This window comes from Cynocephalus volans, chromosome 6 (assembly GCF_027409185.1).
Source record: "Cynocephalus volans isolate mCynVol1 chromosome 6, mCynVol1.pri, whole genome shotgun sequence".
Classification (NCBI taxonomy): Eukaryota; Metazoa; Chordata; class Mammalia; order Dermoptera; family Cynocephalidae; genus Cynocephalus; species Cynocephalus volans.
Window position 1 is genome coordinate 105,804,126 of NC_084465.1, and position 16,668 is coordinate 105,820,793.

Sequence of the window (16,668 nt, forward strand, 5' to 3'; positions counted from 1 at the left end):
TAGCAATGGGCAGGCTGAAAGTTACATTAAGAAGACAATTCTATTTACAATAGCATCATGAAGAATAGAATACTTAGGAATAACTTTGACTAAGGAAGTTCAAGACCTGTAACTGAAAATCATAAAACATTGCTGAAAGAAATTAAGGAAAACCTAAATAAATGTAAAGACATTCATGGATTGAAAGAATTGATATTGTTAAGGCAGTATATCAATAAGAGTTCTATCATTACAACAGAATCAGAAGGATATATATATATAATATACATATTCGTATATGCAGAGAGATTTCAAGGAACTGGCTTACACAACTGTGGGGCTAGCAAGACCAAAATCTGTAGAGCAAGCTGGCAGACTGGAAACTCTCAGACTAGAAACTGTTGGGCAGGAGCTGCTGTTCACAGGTAGAATTTTCTGTCTGGGAAATCTCAGTTTTGTTCTTAAGGCCTTTCATCAGATAGGATGAGGACCACCAGATTTCCAAAGATAACCTTCTATACTTAGAGTCAACTAAAATTAATCATACCTACAAAATACCTTTACAGCAACACCTAGACTAGTGTTTAATTGAATAACAGAGTACTATTAGCCTCGCCGAGTTGACACATAAAACTAACCCTCACAAATGACAATACCTCCTTTGATATGACACTTATATTTTGGTTTTCATCCATGGTTCCTGGCTTATTCTAACTTTCCCCCAAATTTCTGTCTTAGAGCTGGCCATAAATTCTCTGACCTACTTTATCTGATTGTAGGTCATAAGACCCCCATTTGAAAAGGGTCCAGCCCCATGCCTGGGAGGAAGGAGTGCTGCACAGAGAGGCCAAGAAGAATCTGAACAGACAGGCCTTTCTGGGTTTCCCCACCCAGGATGTTAGTGATAGATCAGATCCTTTTTCTCCAATAACATTTGTACACATTTGTCCATGCTTCAATCATACCCATGAAATGACACTTCCTAAAAAACCCAAAAGCACAGGGTTCAGGGAGTTTCCGGATGGCTGAACACATGGAGGTTTGTGGAGGTTCCTGGAGGTTGGCATGTCAGGGAGGGCATGGAAGCTCTGCACCCCTTCCCCTATTCCTCACCCTATGTATCTCTTCATCTATATCCTTTGTGATATCGTTTGAAATAATGTAAGTGAGAGTTTCCCTGAGCTCTGTGAGACACTCAACAAATCTGTCAAACCCAAGGGGTGGTTTGTGGGAACCCTGATTTATAGCTGGTTGGTCAGAAGTTCTAGAAGTCTGGGCTTGTGACTGCCATCTAAAGTGGGGGACAGTCTTGGGGACTGAGCCTCAACCTGTGGGATCTGATGCCATTTCCAGGTAGATAGTGTCGGAATTAAATTGGAGGGCACCCAGCTGGTGTCTGCAACGGAACTGCTTACTTGCTGGTGGGGAGAAGTTCCCACACATTTGGTCACAGAAGTCAGAAGTCTGTCTTCAGTTATGATTGCTACTGAGTATGAGTATAGAAAAAACACTTTGGTGTGTCGTTTTCCACACTTATTCACTTTCCAAACTGATGTACAGATCCATTGTAATCTTTAACAAAATTTCAACTGTCACATTGGAAGATATAGATAAGCTGATCCTAAAATTCATACGGAATTGCAAGGGATCCTGAGCAAGCAAAACAATCATATGAAAAAGTAGGACAAATGTGGAGGATCCACACACCTCAACTTCAAAACTTACTACAAAGCTACAGTAATCAAAGCACATGGTTCTGGCATAAGAGTTGACATATAAATCAATGTAATAAAATTAAGAGTCCAGATACAAACCCATACATCTATGGTGAATAGATTTTTGACAAGGATACCAAGATCATTCAATGGGGGAAGAGTCTTTTCAACAATTGGTGCTGGGACAACTGGATATCCATAGGCAAAAGAATGAAATTGGATCCCTACGTCACACCATATACAAAAAATTAACTCAAAATGGAAAAACTATAAAAATCTTAGAAGGAGATGAAAACAGAAATCTTAACGACCTTGGATTAGGCAACAGTTTCTTAAATATAACATCAAAAGCACAAGCAATGAAAGAAACAATAGATAAACTGGACTTCATCAAAATGAAAAACTTTTATGCATCAAAGGACACTATCAAGCAAATAAAAGACACCCACAGAATGAGAGAAAATATTTTCAAATCATACATCTGATAAGGGTCTAGTATCTAGATTATATAAAAAACTCTTACACCTATCAATAAAAAGACAAACAACCTTATTTAAAAATAGGCATTGGTAAGTTCTTGATATGAATGAAAAAGATCTTGATAGGAATAGTGGCAATGGTCACACAACCTTGTGAATGTACTTAACGCCACTGAATTGTACACTTAAAAATGGTGAAAGTGGTAAATTTCATGTTGTATATATTTTACCACCATCAAAACAAATAGCACATGAAAAGACATTCAATATCATTAGTCATTAGGAAAATACAAATCAAAACCACAATGAGATCTCACTTCATACCCACTATGATGGCTATGAAAAATTTTATTAATGGAAAATAAGCACTGGGAAGGATATGAAGAAATTGAAATCCTTGTACATTGCTGGTAGGAATGTATAATGTTGCAGCTGCTATTCTGCTCCGAGGTATGTACATAAAAGAATTGAAAACAAGTATTCAAACAAAAGTTTGTATGTAAATAACATTATTCACAACAGTCAAAAGGTGGAAAGCACCAAATGTCCATCAATGGATGAATGGATCAACAAAATGTGGTATATACACACCATGGATTATTATTCAGCCATAAAAAGGAACCAAGTATTGATTTTTGCTACAACATGGAGGAACCTCAAAAACATTTTGCAAAATGAAAGAAGCCAGACACAAAAGGCCACATATTGTATGATTCCATTTACATGAAATGTCCAGAATAGGCAAATTCATCCAGATGGAAAGTGGACTAGGGCTGCCTAGGGCTGCCTAGGGCTGGAAGGATGGGGGTAGGAGGGTGACTGGTAAAGGGTCCGGGGTTTCTTTTTAGGGTGCTGAAAATATCCTGAAACTAGATAGTGGTGGTAGATTCACAGCACTCTGAATGTACTAAATACCATTTTGAATTATACAGTTTAAAATGGCTAAAATGTTAAATTTTGTGTTGTGAGCATTTTATCTCAATTTTTTTTTTTTTAAGTAAAAGTAAAATAGGCATCTTAGGTATGTCGTAGGGCATAGCAGGAGGGGGCCAAGCAGGTGACAGTCCTACATGACATGCACAGTGCAATGGGAATCACATGGACCAGAATGGGAGATATTTCTCCTCTCGGTGTATTCTTTTTCTTTTTTTTTTTTTTTCTGGGTGTATTCTGAAACTTCAGAAATGACAGCAGTCAGGAGAAAAACAGGTTGCCTAGAAGAATGCAGAATATGATCTCATTTTTTTGTTAAAAAGAAACAACACGCACATACACACACACCTGGAAAAAAAGTTTTCAAAATTTTTTAAGGATAAAGAATGCTACAAATAGTTGTCTCTGAGTGACGGAATTCTTTTGCTACTCTCCATTTTCTGATGTTTTAAGAACAAACATTGCTTGTTTAAAAAACTAATTTTCAGGAAAGGAACTCAGTTGCCAGAAATAGCCTCCACTGACTGGTTTGTGATAGCCATTAACAATGAATTCCCGTAACTAATGTTTCCATAACACTCTTCCATTTCCAAAACATGTTTTCCACACATACCCCATGATTCATCCTCGAAAAAGCCCTGTGCTGCAGAGATTCTTACCACTGAGTTACGCAGATGGGGAAACTGAGGCCAGGAGGACAGGAGGCTTGCCCGGAATTGAACCCCTGCTCTTTGCCCAGATCCTGGCTCACCATCCTTGCCCTGGCCCTGGCTGAACCCTGTTTCTGCTGCTGCCAAAATGGAGCTGAAATGGGGGAACCCAGGGGCAGGGGGAGGCCATGGGTAAGGTTGTCAGATGTAGCAAATAAATACACAGAACACCTAGTTAAACTTGAACTCAGATAAACGGCAAGTGATTGTTTTGTAGAAGTACGTCCCAAACACTGCAGACCTGTAATATGTGCACAATACTGCAGGGAACACACTTAAGCTAAAAAAATCACATTGTTTATCTAAAGTCCATGGTTAACTAGGGATCCTGTACTCTGCCTTGCAGTGCTGCCTGCGAGATCTGCTTCTGGCCAGGGCAGGAGGTCTGAGTCAGCAGGTAGGCCCTGGTCACCATCTGTGGGCAATAGCACCTGTAGCCAGTGGCACAGGTAGAGGTCCTGGTGAGCTTCTCGGTCCTGCAGATACATGGGTCAGCCTTTCCCCTGGAGGTGTGGGAGACCATCCCAGAACTGGCCAGGCCTTCTTCATCAGGTTCAGAAGAAGTAGCCCAGTTGGAGGGCAGGTGGGTCTTTCCTGACCTGCCCAGAGTGAGGACCTGGGTACCTGCTAGGGGGCAGGGGCCCCAAAAACCATAGAGAAAATGTGTTCACAGGATGAGCAGACTGACCCCCTTAATAATGACATCCAGGTGTCCTCCTCCACAGGCCACAGAGATCATGCTTTGTGTCTGTGTTTCTATTTAGCAAAATATACCAGGTCACAGCATCCTGCAAAGGATGCAGAATGAGCCCCCAACTGAGGCGGAGGAGGAGGATAGTGATGGAAAACATTAGCTGAGTCCCTACCGGGTGCTGGACCCTGGAATGTAAAACACTCTTACATTCATTGTCTCATTTTTTCCTTACAGCAATCCACCTGTTTTCCAGATGAGGAAACTGAGGCCCAGAGAGGTTAAGTAACATGCCCCAAGTCACACAGTGAGAAGGTGACAAGCTAAGATTTGAACTGTCGAGCTGATTGCTGAAGTTGTCACTTAGCTTTTTCACTCCCTGAGCTGCTGTGTCCTGAGGACCAGGCACTGTTTCAGGGGCTAGGACTGGGGTAGTAAGATGTGGGTCCCCAAACCCCTGGAGTTTATATTCTGGTTTGGAGCAGGGGAGACAGATAATAAATCAATAATAAACAAGTAACCTGTGACTTTAGAATCATCTGCCGGCTCTTTCTCATCTTTGTAGCTTCCAGGAAACACACATGTCCATGGCACAGAAGAGCTTCATCCTCTGAGATCCATCAACAACCCAGTGGGGGGCGGGGGCTGCAGGGAGCATGAGTCACAGAATCACATTTCTTTAGCAAACAGTCACATGATATGCCAGACACTGCTCTCCTAACAACCCTGAAAGGGAAATAGTATCATCTCCACTTTTACAGATTTAGGAATTGAGGCCCAGAGAGGTTAAGCAGGTTGTCTAAGATCAAACAGCCAGTCCATGGCAGTAGTGGGCATGACAGTCCCCAGACTGTCTGCCTCCAAGTACATGCTTAGGTACCATGCTGTGGAGAGCTTCTTGGAGCTTAGAGCTTTCTAGATCACCCAGACCTGTGGCTTTCAGGCTGTTGAAACTCCGAACTGTTCCCTCCAGCACAGTCTCATACAGAGCCCCAGCCCACAAAGCAGAAATAAGCATTAAGGGTGAGTTAAAGCAAGCCCCTGCCTTCCCCAGTCTGAAGGAGAACAATCTGCCAACTTCCCCTGAGTCTGGCCCCATCGTTTTATAGCTGAGGCCCAGAAAGGGGCTGTGGAGCTGCAGGGCCCCTCAGCCAGTGCCAGAATTGCGACAAAACCCCAGCATTCCTGGGTCTCCATGCAGCAGGCTCCTCCCCTCTCTTGGGGCACCCACTGAGGCCCCACTGCCTCTCCAGGGGCTGAGGCTTTTCTGCCTCGGACACCACCCAGTCAAGGTGCCACCTTCCCACTCGGCTTGCAAAGGGACTTCCTCATCTTGGATTTTCTCTCAGGCAAACCGTCACTGGGCCGTTTCTGTGTTTCCTGGAACTTGAACCTGAACACCAGTGTTTGTCTGTCAGTGCTGGGGCGCCTAGCACCAGCTGCCAAGCGTGGTTCAATGCCAGTTTCTCTTCCCAAGAATGGCCTGAAAGTCACAGATTTCCTGAGAAACTAGAAACTTGAATGAAAGGGCAGGCAGGGGCTGTGTGTGGGGGTCTGGGGAAGCCCCCCATTGCCCAACCTCCTGAGGATCTGAAAGGGCTTGCTGTGGGGGGTTGGGGGGGAGTGGTCATGCCCCCTCTGATTTGAGGAGCTGATCTAAGAAGTCGTGATGATGTAAGTGTTGAAAGTCCCCTCTTGTCCCCTTCCCAACAGACTGCTCCATTTTCTCAGTTGTCCTGCCATGTCCCACCATGGCTGTGACAATGAGCTGGAACAGTAGACACCATGCCTCGTGCATAATGAGGCTTTGGTTGTTCACAGCTATTGTTACGGCTGTATTGCTCTTGTTTCTAAGCCCCTCTTCCACCAAAAACAAAACTCCACAAGAGCCAGGAGTGACCCTCTGGTTAGCACTCATTTCTTTCCAGAATCACAGTTTTGATCTGTGAGCGGTAGCCACAGCTACATGACAAGAACACAGTCCCAGGCAAGCAGATGTACTTGCGACACAAACCACCAACAACCCCCACCTGAGCTCCTGACTCAGTTTCCCCACAGCCTAGAGAGCATCAGAGCCCTCCCTTTGGCCTCGGAGTCCTACATGAGCCCCATTTCTTCTCTGCCCTCATCTCCAAAACACCTTCAACCTCACTCACACAACTCCAGCCACACAGGCCTCCCTGCTGTTCCAGCACTATCCAGCCCCAGGGCCTTTGCACTAGCTGTTCCCCCTACCTGGACCACTAGGGTCCCAGGTAGCCACATGGCTTGCTCCTCCCTTCAAGCCTCTGCTTAAATATCACCTTTTCAACCAGACCTACCCTGATCACCCCATCTGAAATGATATCACCTTCCCTCACTCTTCTGACACCTTTCCCCTTTTTCTGTTGTACTCACCACCTCCTAAATAACTATGTCAATGGTTATCATTCCACATCTGGATCTCCAGCTGACCAGACAGCTCTGGGAGGACAGGGCAGGCCTGGCACATGAATAAATGAGCAAAGAGTGGGCAGTCTGGTCAGCAATGTAATGGGGAGTGGGGAGAACGCTGAGGTTCACACCTGCCCCCAACCACAGGTAGTCCCCAGGCCCTGACATGGGAACATCCTCAGGAGGCCTCGTTATCCAGAGGGTTCCCACAAAAAGGTCAAATAAAACTGCTTCCCTTCCAGCTACGTACCCTTCAAGGATCGAGGTTGTCCCCCCACTTCACCCCTCTGGCTAACCTCCTCCTCCTCAAACACCTTCTTGGGGACATTGCAGTTGGATGTTGAAATGTAGAGGAAATACTTGGGAAATCCCCCAGAGAAGGAGCCTCTAAGATTTTCTTCTCCCTCCTTGGCCAAAGCCAGTCAGGGCTAATTATGTCAGTTACTAGACCCACCACATTCTGAGCCAAGAATATCCTCTTTCTAAAATCATATCTTTTTTTAAATCGTGATGATTTACTACGTGCAAATGCAGGAGGAGCTGTTTTTAAATGCATCATCTCGTTCAATCTTCGTGACAACCTATATTCTTAATAATAATAGCAAAAACCTAGGCAGGCATCAATCTAGCATGTGTATTAACTCATGTAATCCTCACAAGAACCTTATGAGGGACGTCTTATTATTACCCCATTTTACAGATGAGGAAATCAAAACACAGAGAGGTTGAATAGCTTGCCCATGGTCACAAGCTAGTTAGTGTGAAGCCAAGATCATAATTCACAGTCTCCTTCTAAAGTCTTCTTCCCCAAGGCGGAAGCGGAATGCCCGTTTTGTCAATGAAGAAGCAACCCAGACCCAAGATTTTGCCACTTGTAAGTGTCAGAATCAGGATTTTAGCTTAAGACAGGGCTGCAAATAAAGGACCCAGACTAATACCCTGCAGCCGCTGGGCCCCATTCCAGCTGGCGTGCATGTGTGCATGGAGCCAGCTTTTACCACTTGAGAACTTCCTGGCCAAGCTGGACAATCAAACAGTCCTGAGGCCCCCGACAGAAAGGCGTCTGTGTGGAAGAGCTTTGGAATCAGGGCTAAGGAGGGTCCCCTCCTCCAAAGCCTTCAAGTGACAAAAGAGGAAGCCAACGAGGAGAAAGGAGAAGTGAGTTGGGGCCGATTCATTTCTAAAACTCACGTAGGCATTTCCCAGCATCATGAGCAGTTTGGGAAACAAGACAATGCAATCCTGTGGGTTGTTGATGTAGACTGCCTGCGGGGAGCGATGGGTCCTTCTGCGTCCCTGCTCACCTCCAAGATCCCCTCCCTGGGCCATTGCCAGCAAAAGCATTCAAGATGGTTCACAGGTGCTTGCTTTTGGACCCAGGGATTCCATGCTGGTAATTCACCACCCAGTTGTCCTCGTACCTGTATGCCAATGGAATGCTCCACACGACTTGGATGGTGACAGCCCCAAAGCAGAGACAACACAAATAGCTATAAAGAATGAGCCAGATGGGCTGGTTGGTTAGATCAGTTGGTTACAGCACAGTGTTATAACACCAAGGGTTCGGATCCCCATATTGGCCAGCCAAAAATAACAAGAAGGAGTAGACAAACGCCTCCTGGTAAGCCCCTCAATAAGGAGGAAGAAATAACCCTTGATGGGCCATGTCACGGGAACGTTATAGAGAGCAGCCTGCAAAACCTTAAATGCAAAACCACATCGCAGAACAGGGAAAGCAAACAAATGTTGTGTGTCGCTGTCTACTGCAGTTGGCTCTCTGCTGGTCCCTCCTGCAGTGGGGTATACAATTATTTGACAGTCATGACCAGCCACCTTTCTTTGTAAATGAAATGGAATAAAATGGAAAGGAATATAATAGACAACCCCAGATGGGCATTTCATGTCCTAAGTATCGCTGCATAAAACTTCTCCCTTAGCTATAAGGGAATACTCACATATACTGGGTTATAATGTAAAATCTATTTTTTTCACTGTGGCTTGTAGCTAAAAAAAAGTTTGGAAACTTTGATATGGAAAATATCTAAAAGAAAGGATATAAACAGCAGAGTGGCCCTCTCTGAAGAGGAGGAGGGTGTGACAGGCAGGAGCTTTATTTTATACAGTTCTGTACCATTTGGTGTTTTTTTTTTTTTTTTAAACAATCAGCTTTTGCAATAAAATAAAGACCTTTTAAAATGTTTTAGAAAAAATAAACATCCCTGCATCAGTCTCCAGGAAAGGGGTGGTGCTGTTTGGGCTGTCAGCAAGATTTTTAGTAAAAAAGACCAAATCCCTGCCCTAGGGGCTCTGCATCCTCGGAAGCTTCAAGGGCCTCCCTGGTTTTCTTCCACATGTCCTTGTCCTCCCCTCCAGAAATCCACAGGATCATCCAAAAAGAAAACATGCCTTAAGATGTCAGTCTTCATTTTCCAAAATTGAACAGTGAGAAAATGGTGCTCCAATTTTAGCCTTGGACTGGCTGGAGGACCCCTGGGGGACCCAGCTATCAGCTGGCTTTTCCTTCCACATGTTACCAAAACCCCAAAGGTCCATGTGCTCACTGCTCAATAGCCAATAATTGAGAGACAAGAACTGGTGTAAGGAAAGGTGGCCTTTCATCAGGAAGCTGGCAGCCTGGGGAAATGGTGGGCTCATGTCTCAAAGACCATCTCCGCTTTTCCCAGACTTGCCAAAGGGTTTTATAGGGACAGGTGGTAGGGAGCTGATTCATGGTGATCTAAGCAGGGACGTGCAGGCATAATCATAAAATTGCAGGTAAACATCAAAGAATTTCTTGGGTGGGAGCTGATCCATGGCGACCATCCTCCATGAAGTCAAGTCACAGATTCAGTTCTTCTTAACCTCAAAAATATATAGTTAGTAAGCTAGTAAAGAATGGCCACCTGGGTTAATAGTTTCATCTATAATTATTCTGTGTACAGTGTGAGCAAAAGCTATTATGTTCTAGCAATCATGTGACAGGAATCATTGCATTCTAATGTCCAGGTGCAAGCAATGTGGTTTGGGTTATGAGAGTAAGGAAAAAAAAAACTTTTTAAAATAAGTCACTTCTGTTCAGCCTGTTACACATACAGAACAATAAGACAACGTCAGGGAACTTTAGGAAAATCGGTAGACCCCATCCCAACCCAGCCACCTCAGCAGGAAGGCGATTGTGTTTTCGGCTTAGTATTATATCATGTATATTTCCCCTGTTCACAAAGAGCTCTCTAAACCCCTTTTTGTAAATGCTGACTTTAGAATCTGCTAAGTAGTTAAACAGATATATTGTACCCAATGGTTTCCTATTAGAAATGTGATAATAGATATCTCTGGGCACGTGTCCTTTCTATTCTTTTCTTTCTTTCTTTCTTTCTTTCTTTTCTTTTTTTTTTTAGATTATTTCCTTTGGGCAAATTCCCAGAAGTGCAATTGCTGGGGAGAAATGCATAGATATTTCCAGGCCCCAGATACACTTGGCCACACTGCTTTTGGAAAGGAGCAGGACCCATGTCTTTTCAAGGAACTGCCTGCTCAGGGTGATTAGGCCACCGCCACCTCCATCGCCATCGTGGGATTTGAAACATCTGTTCCCCTGTGTCAGGAAGTAGGAGCAATGCAGGAAAGAGTGGGACTTCCTTTCCAACTCCAGGAATCGGCCAGGGCTACCATCAGACACAACGGTGCTTGAATGGAACTGTCCCCAGAGCTGGTCCAGAGAGCTCCCTTCCTCCCTTATTCATCCCCCTCGCCTTTTCTCTCTCTCCCTCTAGAATTGTCCCTCCCACCCTGCTCTGGGCTGTAGAGACCCAGGGCTGGGAAGGTGTCCCCACAGTGTGAAGAGGTGGCAGCACGGGGAAAGCACCGGCCCACCTCCTTTCCCTCTTGCCAACCCTCCAAGAGTGTGCAGGATCCCGCCTGGGAGTTGGAAGCAGCAGCTGTTCAGCTAAGAGGCCCCCTAGGCCCCATGGGGGTCCAGAGGGGTTCCTGAAGACAGAGCCCCATCTGCATATGCCCAGTGTCACATGCTGCGGGCCACATTTGATGGGAACAAAGGCTGCCTGTCACAGCCCATCCTCCCAGACTTGGCTGAGGGATGCTGAGGGCTTGGGTTCCAGGTGTCCACAGTGGAGCTGCCCCCATAGGATCAAGATCAAAGTCTCGCTGGCCTATGTACCACCCAGACCACTGACGTCTCTTGCCCACACCCCTGGCTCCCCAACCTGTTTGTCTCTCCTTCAGAGCGTTGCTCACCCAGGATTTGGAATTATCGATTCAGTGGAGGGATGACTTTTTCATTGAACTTAGCGTGGACTATTACAATCATACAGAGCAGGTGCAATATTATAAAGGCACCCACTCCTACTCTGTACTCACTGTCTATTGTCATCATCATCTATTTGTGGTCCATCTGGTGTCATCTATGTCCCCCGAGGCCCCTGTATCACTGGATTTTTTTAATAAACTTTTTTGGGAGATAATTTTAGTTTTACACACAGTTATTTTGAAGCAAATTCCCATCATCATATCATTTCATCTGGAAACACTTCAGTGTGAGTTGCTAAAAGAAAAGGACTCTTTTTAAAAATATAACCCAAAACTACAACATGCCCCCCAGAATGAACAAGAATTTCCGAATTCCATCCAACGTCATCCAGGCTGGGTTTACATTTCCCTGATTGTCTCATAAACAATTTCTTTTTAAATCTGGTTTGTTTGAAACAGGCTCCTATTTGCTGTGTCTTCAGCACTTGGCAGTTGACTTGTTTGGCACATAGTAGGTGCTCCATAAACACTTTCTGGGTGAACAGATAGGAATAAAGAAAGCAGCAGTTAACATTGTCAGAGTACTTCTCAAGCTGGGCTCTGCAGATGTCCTCTTCTATTCCCAACGTTGTCCCCATTTTACACAGTAGGCAACTGAGGCACAGAGAGGTGAAGTGACTTGCCCGAGGCCACACAGCGAGGCAGTGACCCTGGAATGAACAGGTGAAGAGGGCATGGGGAGCTAGCTCACTGCCAGGTGCTGCACTCCACCTGACCACAGCCCTCGATTTGCCAGTGAGGAAACAGACACACACAACACGGGGTTGCTCAGGGCCCACCTCACCCGCTGCCACCCATACATAAGCCTCATGAGGACAGATGGCACCTGACACCGTTCCAGGGCTGGGGTTTGTGCACCTCTCCATGGACGCCCATGCGGGCATCCTCCGCCCCACGGGCACCCTGCAGGAGATGCCCTCACCTCCTCCAGGAACATCATTTCAGGCCACCCTGTCCCTGCTCAGTTGTGCAACAAATATTTAATGGTCATTTCTAGATGGCAGTCCCTGGTGAACAAGCAGTGGTCAAGACCAAGTTTGAGTTCAGTGGAGGCACAGGTCTTAAAGGAGATCAGCAAATGCATTTGCTAGTAATGGGCAATGGGGAAAGGGCATGAGGGAAGGATGTAGATGCTCTAGGTGCAACTGAGAGGGGTGGTCAAGGAGGGCTTCCTGGAGGAGGTGAGGCAAAGTCTGATGGAAGTAAATTCCTGAAGCTAGCAGCCAAGTCCTATGATTATATATTTTATTTTATTTTATTTTATTTATTTATTTATTTATTTTTTTTTAAAAAGATGACCGGTAAGGTGATCTCAACCCTTGGCTTGGTGTTGTCAGCACCACGCTCAGCCAGTGAGCAAACCGGCCATCCCTATATAGGATCCGAACCCGTGGCCTTGGTGTTATCAGCACCGCACTCTCCCAAGTGAGCCACGGGCCGGCCTATGATTATATATTTTAAACAATTCTAATTAATAAAGTACTATTAACAAAAATAATTACAAACAATAGTCACAATGGCTAACAATGATTAGATTTTATATATATATATATATTTTTTTTTTTTTTTTTTTTTTTTTTAACATATGACAAATAACCCAATGGGTAGATACTATTATAAACCCCTTTTTATAGATAAGGAAACTGAAGCTCAGGAAGGTGAAGTAACTTGGCCAAGTCACAGAACTAGTAAATGCCAAAGCTGGGGCTTGAACCCGAGCCAGGCCAATCGCAGGGTGCAGGTTCTGACCATGGCCTTTCTGTTCTGCTAAGAGGACCTACCACCATGATGGTCTGCTCACTGGACCCCGGCCTGGGGCCTCATGGCATCATTTGGGGTCATCTCCCTTCTCCAGCAGCTCATCCTGACCTTGGACCCCTGGTTGGCCGTGATGGGTCACTGTCTCTAGGGGCCACTGTTGCGAGGGGCCAGGGATATGACCAGCCTTCAGAGCTGCTGGTCCTGCACAATCTGCTATCTCATTTAATTCTTCCAACAACCTTTGAGATAAGTACTATTCCTGCCCTATTTTATGGATGAAGAAAGGGATCAGAGAGGTTTCGGGAACAGCATAAGATCACATAGCTACTTGGGAGTAAATCCAGGCAGTCTGACCCCAGAACCTCTGTTTCTATCACTATTCTGAACTGCCTACAGCATGGGCCCTGCTTTCTGTCATCACATTGCGAAAGTAAACCCCACGCTCAGGGCAGATGTTCAATGAACAGTTCCTTTGCTCAGCTGGCCTTAGACTTACATCACAGGCCTGCATCAGGGGATGTCTCGTGACGCTCACGGTTGTGTTCCCTGCAGGGCTGTTGTCGAGAACAGTACTGTCTGCTCTAGCACGTTGCCTTGGCCTCTGTGCGAGGGCCTGTAGAGAAAGCCTTGAGCTGTTCAGGCCCAGGAAGCCTGGACTTCCCTTGAGCTCTTAATTTATTTTCAACTTTGGGATGGAGAGTGTCTTGAAATTGTTTCTCCTTTTGCTCTGGCCACTAGGATGCTCAGAGCCAACTGTATATCCCCTTCCTTGAAGTAGTGTGCTTTAATATGGATATCATTTTTTAAAAATTTTCCTTCCCTCTTGTTGTTTTTTACCTCAATTTCCTCATTTAAAAAAATCCCATTGCTTTGTTGGTACTTTGTAAGTTATCTCTAATACATTTAGGAAAGATGCAAGGGTATAAATGAATACGTACGTACATGAGAAATGGGCAAATAATGATAATATCACTAGACCAGGGTTTCTCAGCCTGAGCACTATTAATATCTGGGGCCAGATCCTTCATTGCTGTGGGGACTGTCCCGTGCATTGTAGTTTGTTTAACAGCGTCCCTGACCTCTTCCCACCAGATGCCAGTAGCACACATACACACACCCCACTGTGACAACCAAAGATGTCACTAGACAGTGCCAAATGTCCCCTGTGGGTTGCTCTAGCTCCAGCTCCTTGAAGGCAGGGCGAGAGTGGTTTATGACAGTGCCCATGGGACTGGCACTTACCAAGGACAGCTGGCTGAAGAGCCACCCCAATACCACATCACCCATCTCCAGGCTTCCAGGACACAGAGAGTTCTTTCAACCTCGATCCTCCTAGCAGCCGCACGGGGTCTGAATTAGATCTTCACGTCACAGACAAAAGTGCTGGGGTTCAGAGCGGCTGAGAGAGTATCCCAAGATCACACAGCAAGCATATGACAGGGCATAGGAGCAAGTACAGAGTGACTTTCCTACCTCTCACCTTGTCCAAGAGGATCAGGGAGCAGTGAGGAAGGGAACGTGAGCCGGATCCTGAGGAATAAGTTAGATTATACCGGGGGGGGGTTTCCCAGGTAGAGCACTCCCTGCATGAGCAAAGGCCTGCAGGCAGGAGTTTGAGCAGCTTGCTTAAGAGTGAGGGACTCCCAAGAGAACTAAAAACATGTGTCCAGACAAAACTCATACATGAATGTTCATAACAGCATCTTTCATGGTAACTTAATGGTGGAAACACCCCAAATGTCCACCAAGAGACAGGTGGATAAACAAAACGTGGTCTCTCAATACAATGGAGTACTACTCAGCCATAAAAAGGAATGAAACCCTGACACAGGCTATGACCTGGATGAACTTTGAAAACATTATGCTCAGTGAAAGCAGCCAGACACAGAATGCCACATGTCATATGATGACACTGACATTAAATGTTTAGATTAGGCAAATTCATAGAGGCAGAGCGTAGATTCGTGGTTGCCTAGGGCTGGGGGAACGAGAGACTTGGAGGGTGACAGCTGAAGCATATAAGGCTTGTTTTGAGTTGAAGAAAATATTCTAAAACTGACCATGGGGATGATTGCACAGCTCTCTATATACTAAAAGCCATTAAATTGTACACTTTAAATGGGTGACTTGTATGGTATGTGAATTATGTCTCAATAAAGCTTTTTTAAAAAAAAAAAGACTGGTGTTGGGGTGAGAGGGGCAGAACAAAGGCTTCGGGCTGCAGCGCTGGCTGTGCCACTTCCTGGCTGTGTAACCACAGGCAAGTCACCTGACTCCCCAGAGCCTCAGTTTCCTTATCTGTAAAATGGGTGCATCAGTGGTCCCCACCTGCTCAGGCTGCAGGGAAGACGAAGGGTGGTGACGTGTGCAGCCCAATGCCTATCATACGAGTGCCCCGTGAACATTAGTCACTGGACATTAGACTCTGGACATGTCTCCCTCCTGTCCTCTTCTCCCTCCTACTCCAGAACGCCTGTTTTAGGAATGCGGCAATTCCTTGAAACCCGAAAAGTCCAGGATCCCCTGGTCAAGGAAACAAAAGCCCTCACTGTTGTCCAAGCACCGGATCCAGGAATCTCATCCCTCCTTCTTTCCCCAGGCTCAGAGGTCCTAGCCTGTCATGTATAGTTTCCAGACACCAAATGACCCCAGTGATCTGCAAAAGGGTCCTCATGGCCACCAACACCTGCGGCCCTCAAATCTGAGCCTCCCCACCCCAGTCCCCACTGCTCCTGGTGATTTTGGTGGACCTCAGGAAAGGGAAAGAGAAGCTAGCACTGACCTGGAAAAATAATCCAGCCCAGCGGGATGGGGTGGTGGGGGGACCCCACAAAGAAGCAAGTGTGTGAGCAGCTCAGGGCACACAATGGCCCCTCAGAAACCTGTCCCGAGGGAAAACAGAGAATCTCTATTGACATGGCCTAAGAAAGAAATGTCTGTATTCTTTTAGGACCTGCCTCCACAGGCTCCAGGCCAAGAATGTGCAGTGCAGCATCTATTAAGTTTCTAAAATTATGCCTAGGTTGAGGGGTTGGCGAGGGCAGGGATCAGGAAAGGATGTGGCGGGTGGGTAAGCAGGCGGGAAATCTTTATTCTGGCTCCTTAAACCCAGCCTGTGTGCCGGGCAGCAGGCAGAGAGTGCCCCTCCAGCAGATGTCAGGTTGGCGCTGAGAATCAAAAGCTCTTCTGTGCATGGCCTGGGTGCTGAACTGTTTTTAAACATTGCTGCAGTGCATTTCAGATTGCTCAGGTTTTCCTTGGAGCAAGAAAGCTGCAGGGACTGGGATGGCATCCTTGGGCAGCCCACTTTGAGGAGGGAACGAGAGAAAGAAAACTCCCAGTGATCAAAACCTGGAAGTGGGAAAAGAGTCACTGTGTTTGGTTGTGTAGGTTGTGCACTGCACAATTGCAAGGAGTACTCTTCTCAAACACAGAATTGCACTGTGCACAACCTGTACAACCATCCAAGGTGGCCCATCATGTACCAGAAGGGGGACCAGCTGGCTCACATGGCCAGGGCCTCACTCTTGGGTGGGGATGAGGCAATGTGATGAGCTTGTACAAGTGTGTGGAGGACAGAACAAGACCTCACTATAAATGTCAATCCTAATCGAAATACTTAGCCTCCCTACAAACTGTCT